The following is a 22,320-nucleotide window of genomic DNA, read 5'->3' as shown; positions in this document are numbered from 1 at the left end:
ATTTAAACTTTCAAAATGAACCACAGATATCACTGACTTGAGAAGGGGTCACTTGCACTTCTGTAGCTCCCCATCAAGGAACATATGAGAAAGCAATGAATAAACAACTAAGGAACTACAACAGAGAATTGATGCTTCTCATCTCTCTCCCTTCCTGTCTACCTGTCCCTGTCTCTCTCTCTGTCTCTGTATATAACAAAAAGAAAAAAGAAAAGAAAAAGGAATATAATATAATGTGCATATCAGGAGAAGAAGAGAGGGAGAAGGGGATGGAGAGCCTATTCAAACAAATAATAAATGAGAATTTTCCAAGCCTATGAAAAGAGTTAGGGCCTCAAATCTAAGAGGCAAACACAATGCCAAGTTACCTCAACCCAAACAGACCTACACCCAGGAAAAGTGACCATCTGATTCTCCACCCCTACACCTCTCCCTCTCTCTTTCTACCCCTCCCACAGTCAAGTCTCCATTCAATTAAGATGGCTTGGGCACTGAGGACGGCTGCATGGCCTTGCCTCAGGTGCTAAAATGGCTCCAGTTACAATGGAACAAAGGCCCAAATGAGCAAAGCATCATCTTCTAGTGAACTGCCAAGTGAATCCCAGTCATGCACATGCTGGAGTCTGTCTCTCTCCCTTCTTATTATCACCTAGAAAGACACATAAAAAACAAACCAAAAGAGGTGTATCCATACTCATATCTAACAATGCTGACTTCAAGTCAACAAAGGTAACCATACACACAGATGGACATTTCATAATGATTCAGGGGACATAAAATCAAGAAGACATAACAATTATATATATGCATCAAATCAGAAAGCACTAGAATATATAAGACATCTACTGACAGATCTAAAAATAGCAGACAAAAACACAGACGTACTTGGAGTTCTCAACACACCAATGACACCTTTTGATAGATCATCCAAACAGAAAATCAAGAAAGAAATATTGACCTCAAATGACACACTGGACCAAATGGAGATAATAAACATTTACAGGATATTTATTCCAAGAATATCAGATTATATGTTCTTCTCCAGTGTGTATATAACATTCTCAAGAATAGATCATATGTTGGGCCTCAAACTGACATCAGAATATTCAAGATTGAAATTATACCAAGCATATACTCTAACCATAAGACTTTAAAATTAGAATTCAGCCTGACCTCTGGTAGCAGAGTGGATAAAACATCAACCAGGAATGCTGATTTTGCCAGTTGAAAACACTACGCTTGGCTAGTCAAGGCATATAAGGCAGTTGATGCTTCCTGATCCTTCCTTCCTTCTCTATCTCTCCTCTAAAAATAAAATTTTTAAAAAAGGAAATTAGAATTCACCTGCAAAAAGAGAGTAAAAACCTACAAAAATGCAGAAATTAAATAACATACTTTTTAAAAATGACTAGGTCAAAGAAAAAATAAAAGCAGAAATCAAAAGGTATATATACACTGACCATGATGTGGTACAGTGGATAGAACATTGGACTAGGACATGGAGGATCCAGGTTCAAAACCCCAAGGTCGCTGGCTTCAGTAAGGGGTCACTCGCTCTGCTGTAGCCCACTGAACAAGGAACATGTAAGAAAGCAATGAATGAACAACTAAAGTGATGCAACAAAGAATTGATGCTTCTCATCTCTCTCTCTTTCTGTCTGTCTGTCCCTATCTGACCCTGTCTCTGACACACACACACACACAAAAGGAACATACAGACAAAAGAAAGTGACAGTTTGACATATGAAAATTTAAGGGATGCTGCAAAAGTAGCAGTAAGAGATCTGACCACGTGGTGACACAGTGGATAGAGTGTCAGACTGGAACTCAGAGGACCCATGTTCAAAACCCCAAGGTTGCTGGCTTGAGCACAAGGTCATCTGGTATGAGCATGGATACCAGCTTGAACCCCAGGTCACTGGCTTGGGCAAGGGGTCACTTGTTCTGTTGTACCTCCCCGGTCAAGGAACATATGAAAAAGCAATCAATGAACAACTAAGGTGTCGCAACAAAGAATTGATGCATCTCACCTCTTTCCCTTTCTGTCTGTCCCTATCTATCCTTCTCTCTTTCTCTCTCTCTGTCTCTGTCTCTGTCACAAAACAAATAATAAAGTATATGTAACAGGAATGTTTGTATTATTACAGGCTTATATGAAGAAACATAAAAGATCCCAAGTAGACAACCTAACATGACACCTTAAGTAAATAGAAAAAGCAGAGTAAAAGAAAACCAAAGTCAATGAAAGAAGTAAATCAGTATCAATTAAAGCATAACTAAAAGAAATATAGAACAGAGCCTGAGCAGGCGGTGGCACAGTAGATAGAGCATCAGACTGGATGAGGGGGACCCAGGTTCGAGACCCAAAGGTCACCAGCTTGAGCGCAGGCTCATCTGGTTTGAGCAAAGCTCACCAGGTTAGACCCAAGGTTGCTGGCTTGAGCAAGGGATTACTTGGTCTGCTGTAGCCCCTGGTCAAGGCACATATGAGAAAGCAATCAATGAACAACTAAGGTGTCGCAATGAAAAACTAATGATTGATGCTTCTCATCTCTCTCTGTTCCTGTCTGTCTGTCCCTATCTATTCTTCTCTCTGACTCTCTCTCTCTCTCTCTCTCTCTCTCTCTCTCTCTCTGTCTCTGTAAAAAAATAAAAGAAAGGAAAAAAGGAAACATCATAGTGTTGCATGAAACAGAAAATGCCACATTGTTCACTTCAAAGATTTAAAAAAATAAATATAGAACAGAAAAAGTATAAAAAAATAAATGCAACCAACAGCTCAGTTTATAAAAGATCAATATAATTGAGAAACCACTGGCTAGACCAGGGGTCTCAAACTCAACTCAGCATGTGGGCCGCAGAGCAAGATCACAGCCTTTCGGCGGGCCGCACTAGGTCTACAAAAGGCAACTGTTATGCAACACTTTTCTCACTGCAGTTGAAAACAAAAAAAAATCAGTACAACAAGCACAATTGTACATGCAGTTTACTCAGTGTCACAAAACGACCAGAAACTGTAGTTTGCATCACAACTGCTGTTAACTAAGCTAATATCTAGCTAGGATGCTAGAGAAATGAAAAATACAAGTAGGCCCCTAGGCTTACTTAATTTTATCCAAAATATTTTGAACTTCGTGGATTAGCCTGCGGGCCGCACAAAATTGTTCGGCAGGCCGCGAGTTTGAGACCCCTGGGCTAGACTCATGAAGGTAAAAAGAGAAATGACTCATATTAAACAAATCTAAAATGAAAGATGAAAAATTACCACAGAAATCACAGATATACAAAATATAGTGTAATACTATGAAAAACTTTATGCCATCAAATTCAACAAGCTAGATGAAATGGATAAATTCCTATAACTGTACAATCTTCCTAGCCTCAGTCACAAGTAGAAAACCTAAATAGACCCATAAAGTGGAAGGAAATATAAACAACTATCAGAAACCTCCCAAAAGCCTGACAGGGGTGGCACACTGGATAGAGGGTTGGACTGGGATGGAGAGCATACAGGTTCAAATCCCTGAGGTTACTGGCTTCAGTGTGGGCTTATCCAACTTGATCAGGAGCTGACGAGCTAGAGTGCAGTGTTACGTTCTCACGCTAGTTACTTGACATGATCCCACAGTCACTGCATTAAGCCCAAAGTTTGCTGGTTTTAGCAAGGGGTCACTCGCTCTGCTCTAGCCCCCCTGGTCAATGCATATATAAGAAAGCAATCATGAACAACTAAGGAGCCTCAATAAAAAATTCATGCTTCTTATCTCTCTCCCTTTCTGACTGTCCCGATCTGACAATATACAAATTTTCCACAATCCTCATTAATATACTCAATTCATTTTTTTAAAAAATGAAACCAAATCACCAAGTTAGAATGTACCCTTAAAATAAACCCGAGTAACAAAAGCAATCCTGAGGGAAAAAAGAACTAAGCCAGACATATTACAATACTTGACTTCAAATTATACTACCAAGCCATGATAATCAAAACAGATAGTACAGGTAAAAAAAATAGACTCACAGCCCAATGGAAAAGAATCGTGAGCCAAGAAATAAAACCATATATATATACACAGTGTGTCTGTAAAGTCATGGTACACTTTTGACCGGTCACAGGATAGCAACAGAAGACAATAGAAATGTGAAATCTGCACCAAATAAAAGGAAAACCCTCCCAGTTTCTGTAGGATGATGTGGCAGCATGTGCGCATGTGCAGATGATAACATAACACCGTGTATACAATGGAGCAGCCCATGGCCATACCAGTCGAGATGTGGACAGTACAGAGGAAAGTTCAGTGTGTTCTGTGGCTTGCTAAATTCGAATCCGTGACCAAAGTGCAACGTGAATATCGGCGTGTTTATAACGAAGCGCCACCACATAGGAATAACACTACTAGGTAGGGTAAGCAGTTGAAGGAAACCGGCAGTTTGGTGGAGAAACCCCGTTCTGGTAGGCCATTAGTCAGTGACGAGTCTGTACAGGCTATACAGGATAGCTACCTAAGGAGCCCTGAAATATCTGTGCGTGAGCCCACATCGAACTGCACTAAATAGATATGAAACTGGGAGAATTTTCCTTTTATTTGGTGCAGATTTCACATTTCTATTGTCTTTTGTTGCTTTCCTGTGACCAGTCAAAAGTGCACCATGACTTTATGCTTTATGGACACACTGTATATGTATAAATTTTTTCCATATATATGATATGTGGAAAAATAAAACCATACACACACACACACACACACACACACACACACACACACACACATATATGGAAAAATTATCTTCATTAAAGGAGCCAAAAACACACAATGGAGAAAAGGAAACCTTTTCAATAAATGCTGCTGGGAAAACTGAAAAGCCACATGCAATAGATGAAACTTTCTTGTCCCCCTGCACATAAAGTAATTCAAAATAGATCAACGAGCTAAATATAAGAGCTGAAACAGTAAATTACATAGAACAAACATAAGTACTAGACTCACAGACCTTGACCATACAGAGCAATTTATTATTTTGACCCCAAAGGCAAGGGAAGTGAAGGCAAAAATAAATAAGACTGTATCAAACTAATAAGCTGGTACACAGCAAAAGAAACTGAAAACAAAACAAAGAGGCAGCCAACTAAATGGGAGATGGTACTTACAAAAAACAGATCCTAGTAGGGGTTAATATCTAAAATAAATAAAGACCTCACAAAGCTCAGAAACAAAAAAGCAAGCAATACAATTAAAAACTAGGAAGAGGACCTGAATATACACTCCTCCTAAAAAGACATACAAACGGCCAACAGATATATGAAAAGATCCTCATCTTCACTAGGTACTTGAGAAACGCAAATTGAAACTACAATGACAGCCTGCCTATGGCAGCTCAATAGATAAAGCGTCAACCTGGAACGCTGAGGTCACCGGTTCAAAACCCTAGATTGCCTGGTGAAGGCACATATGGCAGTTGATGCTTCCTGCTCCTTGACCCTTCCCTCTCTCTTTCCCCTCTCTAAAATAAATACATAAAAATCTGAAAGAAAAAAAGGGGAAAAAATTTTTTTAAACAAACAATAAAAAACTACAATGGCCATACCAGGCGGTGGCACAGTGGATGGAGCATCAGACTGGGATGCCAGAAAACCCAGGTTCGAGACCCCAGGATCGCCAACTTGAGCGCAGGCTCATCAGGTTTGAGCAAGGCTCACCGGCTTGAGCCTAAGGTCACTGGCTTGAGCAAGGGGTCACTCAGTCTGCTGTAGCTCCCGGTCAGGGCACGTAAGAGAAAGCAACCAATGAACAGCTAAGGTGCTGCAATGAAGAATTGATGTTTCTCATCTCCCTTTCTGTCTGTCTGTCCCCCTCTCTGACTCCCTTGGTCTCTGTCACAAAAAACAAACAAACAAAGAAAAAACCTACAATGACATACCACCTCACACCTGTTAGATTTGCTACTGTCAACAAAATAGGTAATAACAAGTATTGGAGATGCTGTAGAGAAATACGAGCCCTCATTCACTGCTATAGGAATGTAAACTGGTACAGCCACTGTGGAAGAAAGTATGGAGGCTACTCAAAACATTAAGAATAGAACAACCATGACCCAGCAATCCCTCTACTGTGTAACTACACCAAAAACTCAAAAACATTCATACATAAAGACACATGCAGCCCCATGTCCATAAGACATGGAAACAACCAAAGTGTCCTTCAATAGAGAATAGGATAAAGATGATGTACAATGGAATACTACTCAGCCATAAGAAATGATGATATAGTGTCACTTATGACAACATGGATGGACCCTGAGAACATTATTCTGAGTGAAAAAGTGTATCAGCGAAAGCTAAGAACTGTTTTAACATATAGGTGGGATGTAAAACTGAGACTGATGGACACAGATAGATAAAAGTGGTTACCAGGAGGAGGGGTGTGGGGAAGAGTATAAAGAGGAAGGACAAGTATAAAGTGACAGAAAATATTTTAACTCCTGGTGATGGGAATAGAACATAATCAATAGTTCAAATGCTGTGGAGGTGTTTACTTGAAACCAATGTACACTTGTTGATCAACGTCATCCTGTTAAATTAAATTTTGTAAATAATAGTTTTATAGGTAGAGAAATTAATTCATGGTGGGATTTTTTTATGCCTTCAGGGAGTCTGGATGGAGAAAAGGCACAGAAGGCTCTGGGACAGAGGGAAATATATAAACTGCTAATCCTCACAAATAAAACAGCCTGGGGCCTGGCCGGATGGTTCATTAGGTTAGAGCATGGTCTTGAAGTGCAGAGGTGTCTGCTTTGATCCCTGCCAGGGCACATACTTTTTAATGTTTATTTTATTGATTTTAGAGAGTGGCGAGAAAGTTGATCTGTTGCCTCTCTCTAAAATCAATAAAATAAACATTTAAAAAAAGAATGAAAAAGAGAAAGAGGCTGTGGTGGAACAGTAGATAAATAGTCAACCTGAAATGCTGAGGTTGCTGCTTTGAAACCCAGGGCTGACCCAGTCAAGGCACATAAGGGAAGTCCCTTCTACAAGTTGATGCTACCTACTTCTCCACACCCTCACCCCTGCTTTCTCTGCCACCATCTTTCCCATTACTATCTAAAATCAATAAATAAAATTTTAAAAAGTAAGCAAATGGAAACAACTACACTAGGCAGGAACACCAGAAGTAGAAAACTAAAGGTTGCAGGTCCTAAATTTACTGAAGTTAGGAGGAAAAGCAAACACAGCCTCTGCCCAGGACACATCGCTTACCTGAGAAGCAGCCATTCTGTCCTGGTCCTGCTCCTGCTTGTTTTCTCAGGCAACAATATGTTGAGGAGTCAAGTCTGCACTTCAAGAATGTGCCACCACAGGTGTCCACACAGCCCCTCTATCCACTTCCAACACACTCACGACAGAAGGACCTGGAAATGCTGAGAAGATCATGTTGTCCTGTCCTTCCTCACTGGAGTCAGACAAAAGTGCTCCTACAGGGAGACCGCACGGTATTTTTTTTCCTGTTTTCCCCTGTCTGTCCTCCCTCAGACACCCACACATTCCCACAGAAATGAGAACGGGCACTGCTCTCCTGAATGCCCAAACCCAACACAACACCCTGTTATCTCCCCTGACCATCCCTGCTCCCCACACTCACTAATGCATCCCGGGCACTCTCCTCTCTGGAGCATGTCTGTGCCTCCCCACTCATTTTTGCCTGTCTCTCTCTTAAGATTCCAGGGTTCCACTTTTGCCTCTGAAACCTGTACCCTGAGCCCACTTCTACTTCTGTGACTTATTTTTTTCAATGCGACAGAGAGGGAGACAGATAGGAACAGACAGACAGGAAGGAAGAGAGATGAGAAGCATCAATTCTTCATTGTGGCTCTTTGGCTGTTCAATGATTGATTTCTCACATGTGTCTTGATGGGGAAGGTGGGGGGGCTACTGCAGAGCAAATGACCCCTTGCTCAAACCACTGACCCTGGCTTCAAGCCAGTGACCTTGGGCTTCAAGGCAGTGATCTTTGTGCTCAAGCCAGGGCCGTGGGGTCATGTCTATGATCCCACATCCAAGCTGGCGACCCAGCGCTCAAGCTGGTGACCTCAGGATTTCAAACATGGGTTCTCAGTGTCTCAGTTCAACATTTTATCCACTGTGACAATACCTGGTCAGGATAATTCTGTGACTTTTATATAAAATATATAGTATGAAAAACAGAAAGCAAATGATTCCAGGATCTTTCCTGCTAATCCCTGGGCTCAACCTGCAATCACCTGGAGCAGCTCATGATAACAACAATGCTACCTCACCTGCGGTGGCTCATTGGATAAAGTGTAGACCTGCAATACTGAGGTCACTGGTTCAAAACCCGGGCTTGCCTGATCAAGGCATATGTGGGAGTTGATGCTTCCTGCTCCTCCCTTCCTTCTTTCTTTCTCCCTTGCTACTCTCTAAATTGAAAAAATTAAAAACTAAATAGAACAAGTATGCTGCTCCACCCAGAGCAGCTCTCCAAGTTTGAGAGGGATGGCGCTGGTGATGTCCTTTCTTAAAAATCAAGCCATCTGCCCTGGCCGGTTAGCTCAGTGGTAGAGCGTTGGCCTGGCGTGTGGGAGTTCCGGGTTCAATTCCCGGCCAGGGCACACAGGAGAGGCGCCCATCTGCTTCTCCACCCTCCCCCTCTCTTTCCTTTCTGTCTCTCTCTTCCCCTCCCACAGCCAAGGCTCCATTGGAGCAAAGTTGGCCCAGGCGCTGAGGATGGCACTATGGCCTCTGCCTCAGGCACTAGAATGGCTCTGGTTGCAACAAAGTGACGCCCCAGATGGGCACAGCATCGCCCCCTGGTGGGCATGCTGGGTGGATCCTGGTTGGGTGCATGCGGGAGTCTGTCTGACTGCCTCCCCGTTTCCAACTTCAGAAAAATACAAAAAAAAAAAAATCAAGCCATCTAATAGGACCCCAGAGGGAAATGGTTTAGCTTCAATAATGCAGATCCCTTGGGGATGAGGGCTCCACTCTAAGTGGTGGTTCTGCAGGTCTGCAGTGGGGCCCATGATATGGCATCTTTATCTAGGTCCATGTGATGCCTGCACTGCTCCCACAGAGCTGTTTTTAGCAGCACTGGCTGACAGTTATCAGACACAGCACACCTCACACTATTGGATACTATGAGGACAGTTTCACCCTTTCAGCTACTAATTTAACAAATCACAAGAAAAAAAAGAAAAAGCTGTCGAATATTTGATGAACTCAAGACACAAGGCTCTGACAGCTAAGAGCAGACATCATTACTAAGTACACAATGAAATAGCCCAATATAATTTACTAAATACCATTTACTGTTTCAACATATGATAGACACTAGAAGGGATGCAGGCCTCAGAATTTAAACTTGACACAATATATTTAAAAGGAAAATGATATGGAATCTTTTTTAATGTAACAACTTCTAGGAGCAGAGTTTTAAAAAGTTAAGACTGCCTCATATTTGGCAAAGAATTGTAAGCTTTGTTTATGGCCTTGGCCAGTTGGCTCAGCAGTAAAGCATCCGCATGATGTGTGGAAATCTTGGGTTCAATTCCTGGTAAGGGCACAGAGGATAAGTAACCTGGCAGGTTTCAGTTCAATGACCTTTCCACTCTTGAAGCAGGGCCCTGATGGAATTCCATGAAGCCCTTTAGGGTATTGGGGCCTTTAAGAGCGTATGCCAAAAGCTGATATTTCCTGACCTCTTTTGGGCCTTATTTGCCTTTTTTGTTACTCCCTTGGCCATTATAGACCTTAAAAACCCATGCTCAGAAGATCTCACTGTGGGGCTTGACTAAGAGAGTGAAATTGGGAATTCAGTGTCTAAAGAAGTCTATTAGCCCTGGCTGGTTGGCTCAGTGGTAGAGCGTCGGCCTAGCGTGCGGAGGACCCGGGTTCGATTCCCGGCCAGGGCACACAGGAGAAGCGCCCATTTGCTTCTCCACCCCTCCACCACGCTTTCCTCTCTGTCTCTCTCTTCCCCTCCGGCAGCCAAGGCTCCATTGGAGCAAAGATGGCCCGGGCGCTGGGGGTGGCTCTGTGGCCTCTGCCTCAGGCGCTAGAGTGGCTCTGGTCGCAACATGGCGACGCCCAGGATGGGCAGAGCATCGCCCCCTGGTGGGCAAAGCGTTGCCCCATGGTGGGCGTGCTGGGTGGATCCCGGTCGGGCACATGCGGGAGTTTGTCTGACTGTCTCTCCCTGTTTCCAGCTTCAGAAAAATGAAAAAAAAAAAAAAAAGAAGTCTATTAGACCAAAGAAAGGATTTGATTTACAGTGGTAGGTAGTTGGAGACTACAGAGGGTCTGAGTTCAATTTAGGGTGAGACCTCAGGTGGTGGGGGTTAAGGCGATGCCCAGATAGACTATGGACTAAGAGTGAAGTCAAGTCTTAGCAGAGAAGACATGATATCCCTTCATAGCAAGGAAGTTAAGAAGGGTGGTGGCAGCAGGGAGGGGTTGCAAAGGAGTAGAGTATCTACATATTGTAAAAGAGTACTAGTTTTGAGATTTCATGCTGTTAAATTCTGAGCTAGTGCCTGCCCAAACAGGTGTGGGCTGTTTCTGAACCCCTGGGATAAGACAGTTTATATCAGTTGCTGGGCTGCATTAGTGTTTGGGTCAGTCTAAAGTAAGAGTCAGGGTGTAGAGGAATGGTAAAGAAGGCATCCTTGAGGTCTAGGACTGTGAAGTGAGTGGTGTTTGAGGGAATGTATGACAGTAATTTATAGAGATTAGGGACTACTGGATGGAGGAGAATTACCAACTCATGGATTAGGTATAAGTCTTGTATGAGGCAATAAGCCCCTGAAGATTTTTGAACAGGAAGGTTGGGGGTATTGCAGGGAGAGTCCATGGGCATGAGTAAGCCTTGATTTAAGAGGTGGGTAATTATTGGTTTAAGGCCTTAGAAACAGACACATTTACACATTAAACAAAGATTTTACATATAAATTGAGATGGCAGGAAGTTGTCAGCATAGAGGGTAGGAAGAGAGGAAGCAGACTGATGGACAGTGTGAGCAGCTGGATGGAAAGGAGGATCAGAATCTTCAGGAGGAGGGGGAGGAGGTTGGAATGCTGGTGGTGGCGCCACGTGATTAGAGGAGTCAAAAAGATTTAGAACTCTGAAGAGAGGGGAGGGGACGAGGGGAAGAAAGGCACCCCCACTGCAGCCCATAAGGAGGGAGGAGGGGTCAAAGAAGAAAGAGGCAGAGCTTGTGAGGAGGGGGTAGGGGTGAAGGAGAGACAGGCACCACAGAAGCCGGTAGGGAGGGTGAATGGGTCAAAGAAGAAAAAGAGATAGAGCCGCTCATCTGTAAGGAGGAAGGAAGGATTTAAGAACACAGTGGAGAAGGGAGGGACCCCTGGCCAGCAGGGGAGGAGAAAGAGAGACTGGTATTTGCAAGTGAATGAGAAAGAGGATTCAGTGAAGAGAGGGGAGGGAACTCTTAGAGGGAAGATACTCAAGCGGAAGAGATCTGAAGAGGGACTAGAGAGGGGTCCCAAGACAGGGGCATCCCCAAGGGTCAGGCAGGAGGGGGAGAGAGTTGGGAGTCCATGGAGAAGAAAAGATTAGGAGTGGAGGTTTTAGGTGAGGTTTCTCTGGACAAAAACGGCCTGTGTGTAGAACAGGCAGCACAGAGATTAAGGACAGGAGTGAAGGTAGAAGGAAGCCTGCACGTAAGGAATTTCTGAGGCTTTTTTAGTCCAGTGGCAGAAATTACCTAGGTCCCGGAGGATGTTAATATCAAAAGTTCCATTTTGGGGCCAGTGGGAGCCATTATCTAGTCTGTACTAAGGCTATGCCATGTTACAGAAGTTAAGAGGCATCCCAAAGGAGTAGTCTCTGAGGGTCTTGACTGGGAGGAGCCCATGAGGGCGGAGAATAGAGAAAGAGGAGAGCATCCTCTGACTCTTTCAACTATCCTTTATACTGAAAGTGGAAAATGAGAAGGCCGATCGTCACCGGGAATCTCGCTTTCTTTTTCTTTTTTCTTTTTTTTTTTTTTTTTTTTTTTAGATTTTAGAAAGGGGAGAGAGAGAGAGAAAAGGTTGGAGGAGCAGGAAGCATCAATTCCCATATGTGCCCTGACCAGGCAAGCCCAGGGTTTCAAACCGGCGACCTCAGCATTCCAGGTTGATGCTTTATCTACTGTGCCACCACAGGTCAGGCCAGGAATCTCGCTTTCAAATGAGAGTGGAGCAACCTGGTTAGTCACCTAGACTTTCAGGAAAGCCCGATTATAGGCTGCCCTGAGTAGAGACCTCCCAATCAGTGACCCTGAAAGGAGAGAGAGAGAGTGAGGGTGAGGGATGAATAAGAGCCTACCGGAGATGGGAAAGAGCAGAAATTCCTTACCTTCTGGTTCGGCAGGGGGGGGGTTCGAGACAGGGTCGGTAGCCGGCCAATCAACCTATGTTCACACAGCCAAACAGAATCAAGGAGTTAGCCCTGGATGAGGTGCCTCTGCCCACTGCTTCCCTGGTAGTAAGTTTGGCAGGTAAAGGGGATCGCTCAGGCATCCGGTACCCTGTCCCAGGTTTCGGCACCAAATGTTGGAATCCATGGGAGTAAATGTTAGAATCCATGGGAGTCTGAAAAGACCAGAGTAACAGGCTTTATTGAAAGGAAGAAAGGAACCCTGCCCAGCTGACTCACAAGGGGAGTCACATGCCAGGCACAGCCTGGGACCAGGTTTTTAAGGGCTTTGGGGAGGGGGGGGTGAGAAGGGTCGTGGGCTTGTGACGTCAGACATTCCTTTGCGGTTGGTCATCTGCCTCAAGTCCTGAAACAGACTTACTGGCAGGGTTAAAGACATGAAACCTAAGACTTATGTGTCCAATAAAACATGGATATTGGCAAGCTTGTATGTTGTAAAGTACTGAAATATGAGGGTTACATAGAGAAACCAAGTCCAAATGATTTTTTGAGGAATTTATTAATCAGCCGGATATCTACATGGGGCACGATCCCAAATCGCATAGGCCCTCTTACTGTTCTAGACCTTCTTTTATACAAAATCCAGTACTGGTTGGGTGGGTAAGGAGGGAGCATGGTACAATAGTCAGTTACTAACAAGCTTACAACATCTATCTATAGAATCTATTAAAAGGAAAAAAGCATTCTTACACCACAAGATAACACAGTTGTGACAATTGGCTTACATACCCGGCAAAGACATTCCCAAATCTTCTAGTGTCTACCCCCAATCCTGATAGATATATGAATTTACCAGAAATTCCAACTGCCCTTTTGTTGTCCCACCTGGCTGCCTGACCTCACCCTTACTTACTGGATAATTCCCCCCTGAGGCAGAAGAGTTCCAAGAAGCTGGTCAACCACCTCAAGGAGAAGCATTCCAGGAAGCCAAAACTGTAAAAGGGAACATACCAGAACTTCTGACTCAATATCTCCTCAGGCTCTCCCAGGCCCTATAAAATTCAGCTCATTGTCTGTAACCAGTGCTCTTCTCCCTGGAGAAGTGTCTGACATGGTTTCTTTCTTCCTTTCAATAAAGCCTGTTACTCTGGTCTTTTCGGACTCCCATGGATTCCAACACATCCCTGTCACCACAGTAAAATGGTTAGTGTAAGGTATTTTCACCACCGAGGAAGAAGGAAGGGTGTAGCCACCAAGTGTGGATAAGCAAAAGCTTTACTTAGTACTGTACTTCCCAGACGATGTTCTCTGGTCCCTGAGATGGGGGCCAGAGAAGTCACGTCACCTTCCTTGTTTGGAGGTAATTTATACCGTTGGTAAGGTGGTCAGGTTGATATAACATGGCAAAATTTTATTGGCTGGAAGACAGTCCTTCATTTTCAAAGGGCTCCTGGTAAGTTTCTTTTGGCATGCATGGGTATGGGCAGTTCCAGCCAAACTTGGCAGGCCTGGTTCCTCACATGACCTTTCCTATTGCCAACCAACCTCACATTTTGACCTTTTATGTTATATAGGTGCGTCGCTATTCATCTGGCTACTTCCTGCTGGTTAGGGGTGTCATGGGGAAGGGAGGTTAGAAGGTGGTAGCTCTGAGGGGAGTCGTGTATATGGGTGTAGGAACATCTGGTTGATCGTGACTCGAGAAACCTTGTGGATGCAGCCCTGTAACAATCTAAAAAGAAAAAAGAGGAGCAAATGTGAGTAATATGCTGATAATTAGAAGAGGACCTAGGATAGAGGCAGCCCAGGTGAGGGTGGGTGGCTGCCACCAGGAGTTAAGTAGGTTATAGGAGGAGTGATCCTTATACAATTTCTCTTGTAGATGATTGAGGACCCCAATGCTTTCTTCCATTGGGCCAGTCTAATTGAACAGCATTGCTCCCTGCTTTAACTCACTCTGGTTGCAGGTTCCTGGTGGGAGGGGAAGGAGCAACAGGAGGATCTGCAGGGCCCAACCTTTTGGTGAGCCGGAGACAGTTGGGGCCCAGTGGTTCTGACTGCCAGCTGTCCTATATGGGGACAAGCCTGAGGCGAGAGACATGGTACCAAGGTGTTTGCCCTAAGAGCTTGGCTGCAGTAAGAGTAGTCAATATTACCATATGGGGTCCTGTCCACCTGGGTTATAGGGAGCCAGGCTGGAGCTCCCTCAGAAGAACCCTGTCTCCAGGCTGGAGGGGGTCCACTGGATGTGCTTCATCTGGACCCCCTATAGGAGGAAGGGTCTGGTCCACGTGTTCCCCGAGAAGATGGCAGAGTAAAGACACAAAGGGGAGGTAGGTGGCAAGAGGAGGGGGTTTTGGCTAAGAGAGCAAAATTTGGAATTTACTGTCGAAAGAAGCCTATTAGATTGAGGAAAGAAAGAATCTGAAGGAGTGCAAAAAAGGAGATTCTGTCCAAACTGCATATTAGGGGTGATGTGCGAAGGGGGAGAAAAGGGGTCCTATTCACTCCCGTAACCGAGACCTGTGAGGGAACTAGAGGTCCAGAGTGTGATGGCAAAACAGAGAAGGTAGCCCCTGTGTCCACAAGAAATGAGAGGACTTACCCACTACCTGCAGTATTACCCTAGGCTTGGTGAGGGTGACGGGGGTCTTTGAGTCCGGGCCGTGGCAGTCATCCATGAGACTGAGAAGTTTGAGTGGTGGGCCCACCTAGCTGGCTTGGCCTCCCATTTGGATGGCTTTTCCTCCACGTAGAGGCGCAAGGAAAAGCCTGTTGCCCAAAAGGGGCAATTGCTCTGCCAGTGACCAGGCAGCTTGCTGTCAGGTCAGGGCTTAGTGGGTGACCTCAGGCAGGGGCAATGCCAGGACCGGTGACCCTCCTTGCCACATTTAAAGCAAGTTCCTGGTGGGATTTCTCTTTGTGGCCTGGACTTGGGTCAGGCTCCTCCAATGCCTTGCCTCTGTTGCTCTGCCGGCCTCAGGGCTGCCACAAGAGCCTGGGTTTGGAGCATTACCTTTTGCTGCATGCAGTTCTGGTGAACAGCCTCAGCCTTTTCCTCCTGACCATTAAAAACCTTAAATGCAGTCCTGGCCAGTTGGCTCAGTGGTAGAGCATCAGCCTGATGTGCAGGAGTCCCGGGTTCAATTCCTGGCCAGGGCACACAGGGGAAGCATCCATCCACTTCTCCACCCCTCCCCCTCTCCTTTCTCTCTGTCTCTCTTTTCCCCTCCGGCAGCCAAGGCTCCATTAGAGCAAAGTTGGCCCAGGCGCTGAGGATGGCTCTATGGCCTCTGCCTCAGGCGCTAGAATGGCTCTGGTTGCAACAGAGCAACGCCCCAGATGGGCAGAGCATCGCCCCCTGGTGGGTGTGTCAGGTGGATCCCGGTAGGGCACATGCGGGAGTCTGTCTGACTGCCTCCCATTTCCAACTTCAGAAAAATACAAAAAAAAAAAAAAAAAAACCACAAAAAAAACCTTAAATGCCATGTTCATCAGGTCTCGAATAGGGGTTTGGGGTTTAGAATAAGATAAGGGGGGCTTCTGGGGAGCCCAGTACCCAGATTGAGCTGGAAATGCCTGAGCCAGAGGCAGGACAAGGCCAGGCCTTCCTGCAAGCAGATTGGGGTTGGGCTGTGGGGTCAGAAGCTGTGCAAACCCGCGTAAAGGCCAATGGCCAGTGGAGGAGGGCCTGATGGGGGAGGGGCTTAAGAATACAGCAGAGAAGGGAGGAGATCATGGCAGGCAGGGGAGGGGCTTCCTGGAGGGAAGAGACCCAAGTGGAAGAGGTCTGCAGAGGTACCAGAGAGGGGTCCTGAGGGAGGGGTGCCCCTAGGGGTCGAGCAGGTGGGGGAGAGAGTTGGGGGTAGGTGAAGGAGGAAAGATCAGGAGCAAAGGGTTTAGGTGAGGTTTCTCTGGCCAAAAAGGGCCTGTGCTGTAGAACAAGTGGCACAGAGATTAGGATGAGAGCACAAATACTAGAAGCCCTGAATGTAAGGGATCTCCAACCATTTCCCAGTTCCTTGGCAATAGTTAAATTGGTTAGTGTGTTAAAATCGAAAGTCCTTCAGGAGGCCACCTGGTTCGATTATCCAGTGGGTTCTGTGGCCTGGCCACAGTGGAGAAGAAGAACAGTTTCTTCTTCTTTAGGGAGGGAGAGATTTCAGATAAGGCACTCCAGGAGTGTTTTGGGATCAGGTTTAGGTTCCTGAGCCTCTATGGCCACCCTCAGTCCTCGGAGTGATCAGACATGAGAATTGGCATCCCGCAACTCAATCTCTATCACCGGATGGTTAGGTAGAGTGAGAGTGTCCAGGACATCTCCACAGGCACACATGCACTTGGAATGGATAAGAGGTCACTGACACAGCTGCGTTTATGGACAGGGAGTCTCAGTGGAAAGAACTGAGGGAAAGCTGGAGGCAGGGGATTTACTGCACCATGTGCTGAAGTGGGTGGAAAGTTGGAGATCCTGGTTCTTCCTTGGAAGGGAAGGGGAGAGGAGCAGTCCCTTGTGGACTTCAAACCCCTCCCAGGTTGTGACACCAAATGTGAGGTATTTTTTCCCTCCGAGGAAGAAGGAAGGGTGTAGCCACCAAGCGTGGATAAGCAAAAGTTTTATTTAGTACAGTGCTTCCCAGACGATGTTCTCTGGTCTGCAAGACAGGGGCCAAAGAAGTCACACTGCCTCCCCTGTTTGGGGGTAATTTAAACCATTGGTAGGGTGGTTGGATAGATATGACATGGCAAAATTTTATTGGCTGACAGACAGTCCTTCTTTTTCAAAGGGCTCCTGGGAAGTTTTTTTTGGCATGCATGGGTATGGGTGGTTCCAGCCAAAGTTTCCAGGCCTGGTTCCTCACATGACCAACCGACCTCACAGTTAGCTTAGGGTAAGGAGAGAGACCAAATGTATATACCTTTGCTAAAAGTGTTGGGGCTAGCTTATTAGGAAACCCAATAAGCTAGTCACTGCTTGTTTAGTTTACAAGTTTTTATACATATAAAGGATTTCAAGAGGGATGATTATTAGAAAGAAAATAAAATGTTACAGAATGCAGGTTTTTCAAGCAGGGTGAGTGGTTTCTTGGTCCCTTTGTCTAGAGGTATAGGTCACTCTCAGGACTCCAGGAGGGGAGAGTGAGTCAGAGTGTAGGAATTCTTAATTAAGGTATGTATACATTGTCTTCTAAAGGATTTTAAGGAAGGGGAAGAGGGAGATTTCAGATAAGTTTTATCCTTCCAGAGAACTATAGTTAAACTATGACTAGATGACCTAGTTGTCCTTGTAAGCCAGGAAGTTCCTGCATTCTTCTCTCTCCATTCTCCACAGAAAGGAGGGGGCAAGAAGCTTGACTTTTCCTCTTTAACATGATGTTGCCAATACTAAGTTTTACAGTTCTTTGGCACCTTATCACATGTATATACTTCTGAAGCTTTGTAGATGGAAACATTCCTCTGAATGAGTATGGCCCATGGACTTGGGCTACTCTGACTATATAGGCCCTATCGCTGTATACATTAAGGGACTGAGCAGAAAATTGGGCCAACACAAAAAGCAAAGCATGTAACTCTGCTCTTTGTGCTATTTGATAAGAAATTTGTTTAACTTGAGTTTTATTTCCATGGTAAAATCCTGCTTTTCCTGAGTTGGAGCCATCAGTAAATACTGTTAGGGCACTGGTAATAGGCTGTGATAGTATGATCATCAGGAACACAAAACTAGTAGTTAAGGCAAATTGAATAATTTTATTAGCTGGATAATAATTATCTATCTAACCCGGGTATGTGGCAAGAGCTATCTGCCAGGAAGTAGAGGCCTGCTGTAAAGCCAGTAGCCACAGCCAACTGACCCGTGCAGGTTCGCATTTGATTATGACAGACAGTAATGAAACAATTGGAGCCAAGAACTGGTGGGCCATTAGCTTTAATCCTAGCTTGCACCTGGCAGGCAAAAAATACACACAGTGGGAAAACACTTTCCTTTCCATTCAGGGCTCCCAAAGCTACTGACTTATCCAAGTTTTCCTAGGATAAAAGGTTTGTACCACATCAGCCTTATTCACCTCTGTTCCCCATCTCCTTCTCTCTTCACCAATTCTGCACAAACTGGCTTCTTCTTTAGCACTCTGCCATCTTCACTGCTTCTCCTCTCCTCCACGTGGCCTATTTCTGCTCTCCTCTCTAATGCTAATCTCAGGAACCAAGAGAGAGTAAGCTCCCAGTCTACCCCATTTTATACTGTAGAAATCCAAACCTTTAATCCAATATACAAACAAGGAAGTCTCTGATACAAAGCCACTTGGGGTGGGAAAGGCTTAGTCTTAAAACTAAGCCTTAGACTATAATGACTTTGCCAGCTTACAGCCTGTCTCCCACACCAAATGCAAACTATAAGTGAGCAAACATATATATCATATTTACAAACTTATTTGATCAACACCTGACAAAGCCAGCTTTGTTGAGAAATTATAAATGTAACAAAGTGATCCCAATGGAGGTGACACTCAGAAAATTGCATTAATGGAGCAGCAAAAATTTATTAGTAGCTGGTGAAGCATGTGGGGCTAGTAGAACTAAAGCATGAGTTTCCAAAATTAGATTTTCTTACAGGTTATATATCTTTACAGTATCCAAGTATTGGGCATGCGATTCCTTTGTTTAAGGTTTCTTAGGACTCAAGGACAGGGGATGCAAAGTTTCTGTGGGGTCAACAAGGGGCAAGGGGTTTCCAAATCATTGGTCATAGCTACATACAGAGCCTGCTTCTCTTGCTTTGTGTTGCAAAGAGCGCTAAGCAACCATTTAGAGAACTAGGAGATGTCAATTTATCACTGGCTGACTCAGTTACTCCTGCTGGCTCCTTTCCTTTGTTGTTATTTTTTTTTTCTTTTTCTTTTTTACAGAGACAGAGAGAGGGATTGATAGGGACAGACAGAAAGGAATGGAGAGAGATGAGAAGCATCAATCATTAGTTTTTTGTTGCAACACCTTAGTTGTTCATTGATTGCTTTCTCATATGTGTCTTGACTGTGGGCCTTCAGCAGATCGAGAAACCCCTTGCTCAAGCCAGCGACCTTGGGTCCAAGCTGGTGAGCTTTGCTCAAACCAGATGAGCCTGCGCTCAAGCTGGTGACCTCGGGGTCTCCAACCTGGGTCCTCCACATCCCAGTCTGATGCTCTATCCACTGCACCACTGCCTGGTCAGGTTCTTTTTTTTTTCTTTATGTGTGTAAGAGACAGAGAGAGAGACAAATAGACACAGACAGACTAGAATGGAGAGAGATGAGAAGCATCAATTCTTCTTTGCTGCACCTTAGTTTCTTATTGATTGCTTTCTCATCATATGTGCCTTCACCAACGGTGGGGTGGGGAGTGGAGGAAGCAACAGCAGACCTAGTGACCCCTTGCTCAATCCAGCAACTTTGGGCTCAAGCTGGTGAGCCTTGCTCAAACCAGATGAGCCCAGGCTGAAGCTGGCGACCTCTGGCATTCAAACCTGGGTCCTCCATGTCCTAGTCCGATGCTCTATTCACTGGGCCACCGCTTGATTTAGCACAAATCAAATTTAATGTAACCCCCCAACCCATATTTTCCTCCCTTGATTCTGATGTATTCTATAAGTGGTGAAACCGCTATTTTCTGGAGCACTTTCTCAATTCATTATTTTCCTAACGAAAATAACTTGGGTAGAACATCAGCCCCAGAGGATTGTTGCCAGTGAATCCTGGTTGGGAGGAGGCATGAGGTATTGTCTCTACACCTCGCCGCCTCTCATTGGATAAAATACTACTACTACTAATAATAATAATTGAATCTGTGAAAGATGATTATAACATAAAGTTTGTTTTTATTTATCTTTATTTTTTTATTCATTTTTAGAGAGGAGAGACAAAGATGTGGGAGGAGCAGGAAGCATCAACTCCCATTTGTGTCTTGCCCGGGCAAGCCCAGGGTTTTGAACTGCCAACCTCAGCGTTCCAGGTTGATGCTTTATTCACTGCGCCACCACAGGTCAGGCTATAACATAAAGTTTGTACAAAAATCTTCCCATTTTAGGAATAATTACAACATTTAATCCAACACACAACAAAAGGCTATAACCAATGAGAAAAGTGGACGGGCCCAGGCCCCACCCCGGAACCCGCCCCTCATCGTCAACTCTTTAGTTATAGACCCGCCTCCTATCACGACCCGCCAATTGCAGAAGCGCTCATTCGACAATTGTCCCGCCCGGGTTTTGAGACATTGCGCACGCGCAGATTGCTAGAAATCCGGAAGCGGCTTTAGCTAAGTCACGCGGGATCTGGTTACCAACTTCCCGGTTTAAATCTGACTGTCTCCTCATTTCTGCCCGCGGGGAGCCTGAGGGTCGCTGCGGAAGCGGAGAGTCCCGCTCCGGAGCCCCCAGCGGTGAGTGCGGAGTCCCGGTGAGAAGCCCGAGCCTGCCCGCTTTACTGCCGGGTGGGGGCTCCGCATCGGTTTCCAGGGAAACTCTGAGGTCGCCCCGTCGTGTCCCCCGTGCTGTCGGCCGTGGGACAACCCCTGCCGCGGGGTCTCCTGTCTCGGTCCCGAGCGGGCAGCCTCTCCCCGCCCCCATCCCTTACACACACACACACACACATACACACACACGCTGTTTCAAGTTTCGGGAGACGGACGCGGGCGCTGGAGACAGACTGTGTGCGCTTCTCCCTTCGCCCGGCCTCTCTCGGCCCGTAGAGCCCGGACTGCCCCCCCCCTCCGGTCTGGTGACCTGTGGACCCCCTCCTGAGACCCCACTCCATTAATAAGATGCCCGGGCCGGGAAGAGCACCCCCTCTATGGGGTGTGGATTCGGGGCGAGAACGCGGGGTCCCCAGAAGAGCCCCCGGCCCCGCGCGGGGAGGGCTGTGTGGAAGCGGCGACAGCGAAGGGGCCCCGGGGACGCGCAGAGCGGGGCTGGGAGGGGTCAGGGGACGGAGAGAGACACGGGAGGGGAGGAGAGGTCAGTGAGGGGCCATGAAGAGACGGCAACGTGGGGGTGCGGGAGACGGGACTGCGACGGGGAGAGTGACAGTAACCGAGGAAAGGAGCGCGAGGGGCAGAAAGGGGAGAAACCCAGAGGGGAGGGAGGGGCCCGGAGAGAAGGGCGCAGGGAGGGGGGCTGGGGAGCAGAAGTTGGGAAGAAGAAAAAAACAATTAATTTTTTACGTAGTGGCTTTATCTCATCACTTGTAATTATCACATGTAATTCATCTAAAAAGAAAACTTACTGATATAACTCTTAGTCTGTTGACGATCATCTTTTTTGCAGTAGTTATTAACTTTTAAAGTAAGCATTGGTGATATCTCATAACCACAACTTAAAATATTTTTTCCTTTCTTAAGTGAGACGCACATAAGTAATAATACACCACTGCATGTACCCCTGCCTGCATCTACCTTGCAAGCACAGTAGAGGCAATGCTCTGCCCATCTGGGCCTGTTTCTCGGCAGTTGAACTATTTTAGTGCTTGAGGTGTGTCCGTGGAGCCTTCCTCAGTGATTGGGACCACCTTGGACAAAAAAGCTATGGCTGCAGGAGGAGAAGAAGAGAAAGACTGAATGAAGGGAGAGGGGGAGGAGCGGAGAAGCAGAGGTTTGCTTAGCCTGTGTGCCCTTACTCGACATCAAACCCAGGACTTCCACACAACAAGCCCATGCTCTACTGTTGAGACAACTTGCCAAGGCCATAAGCAGAGCTTATAATTCTTTGCCAAATATGAGTCAGTCACAAATTTTAAATCTTTGATCCAGAAGTCATCACATTAAAAAATAGTCCACATAATTTTTCTTTTAAATGTACTGTGTCAAATTTAAATTCTGAGCTCTGCATTCTTTCTAGTGTCTATCATATGTTGAAACAGTCATTAATATTTTATAAAGTATATTAGGCTCTTTCATTGTGCACT

At 45.5% G+C, this 22,320-nt stretch overlaps 1 non-coding gene across 1 annotated transcript; it reads left to right on the top strand.

Moving 5' to 3' along the window:
* Positions 1 to 9,848: 9,848 nt before the first annotated feature.
* On the top strand, positions 9,849 to 9,924 carry TRNAA-AGC (transfer RNA alanine (anticodon AGC)). Its single transcript has one exon. It is a non-coding gene; the product is annotated as a tRNA-Ala (tRNA).
* The last annotated feature ends 12,396 nt before the right edge of the window (positions 9,925 to 22,320 follow it).

Source organism: Saccopteryx leptura, chromosome 3 (genome assembly GCF_036850995.1).
Source record: "Saccopteryx leptura isolate mSacLep1 chromosome 3, mSacLep1_pri_phased_curated, whole genome shotgun sequence".
Classification (NCBI taxonomy): Eukaryota; Metazoa; Chordata; class Mammalia; order Chiroptera; family Emballonuridae; genus Saccopteryx; species Saccopteryx leptura.
This window is presented reverse-complemented; position numbering and strand designations above follow the sequence as displayed.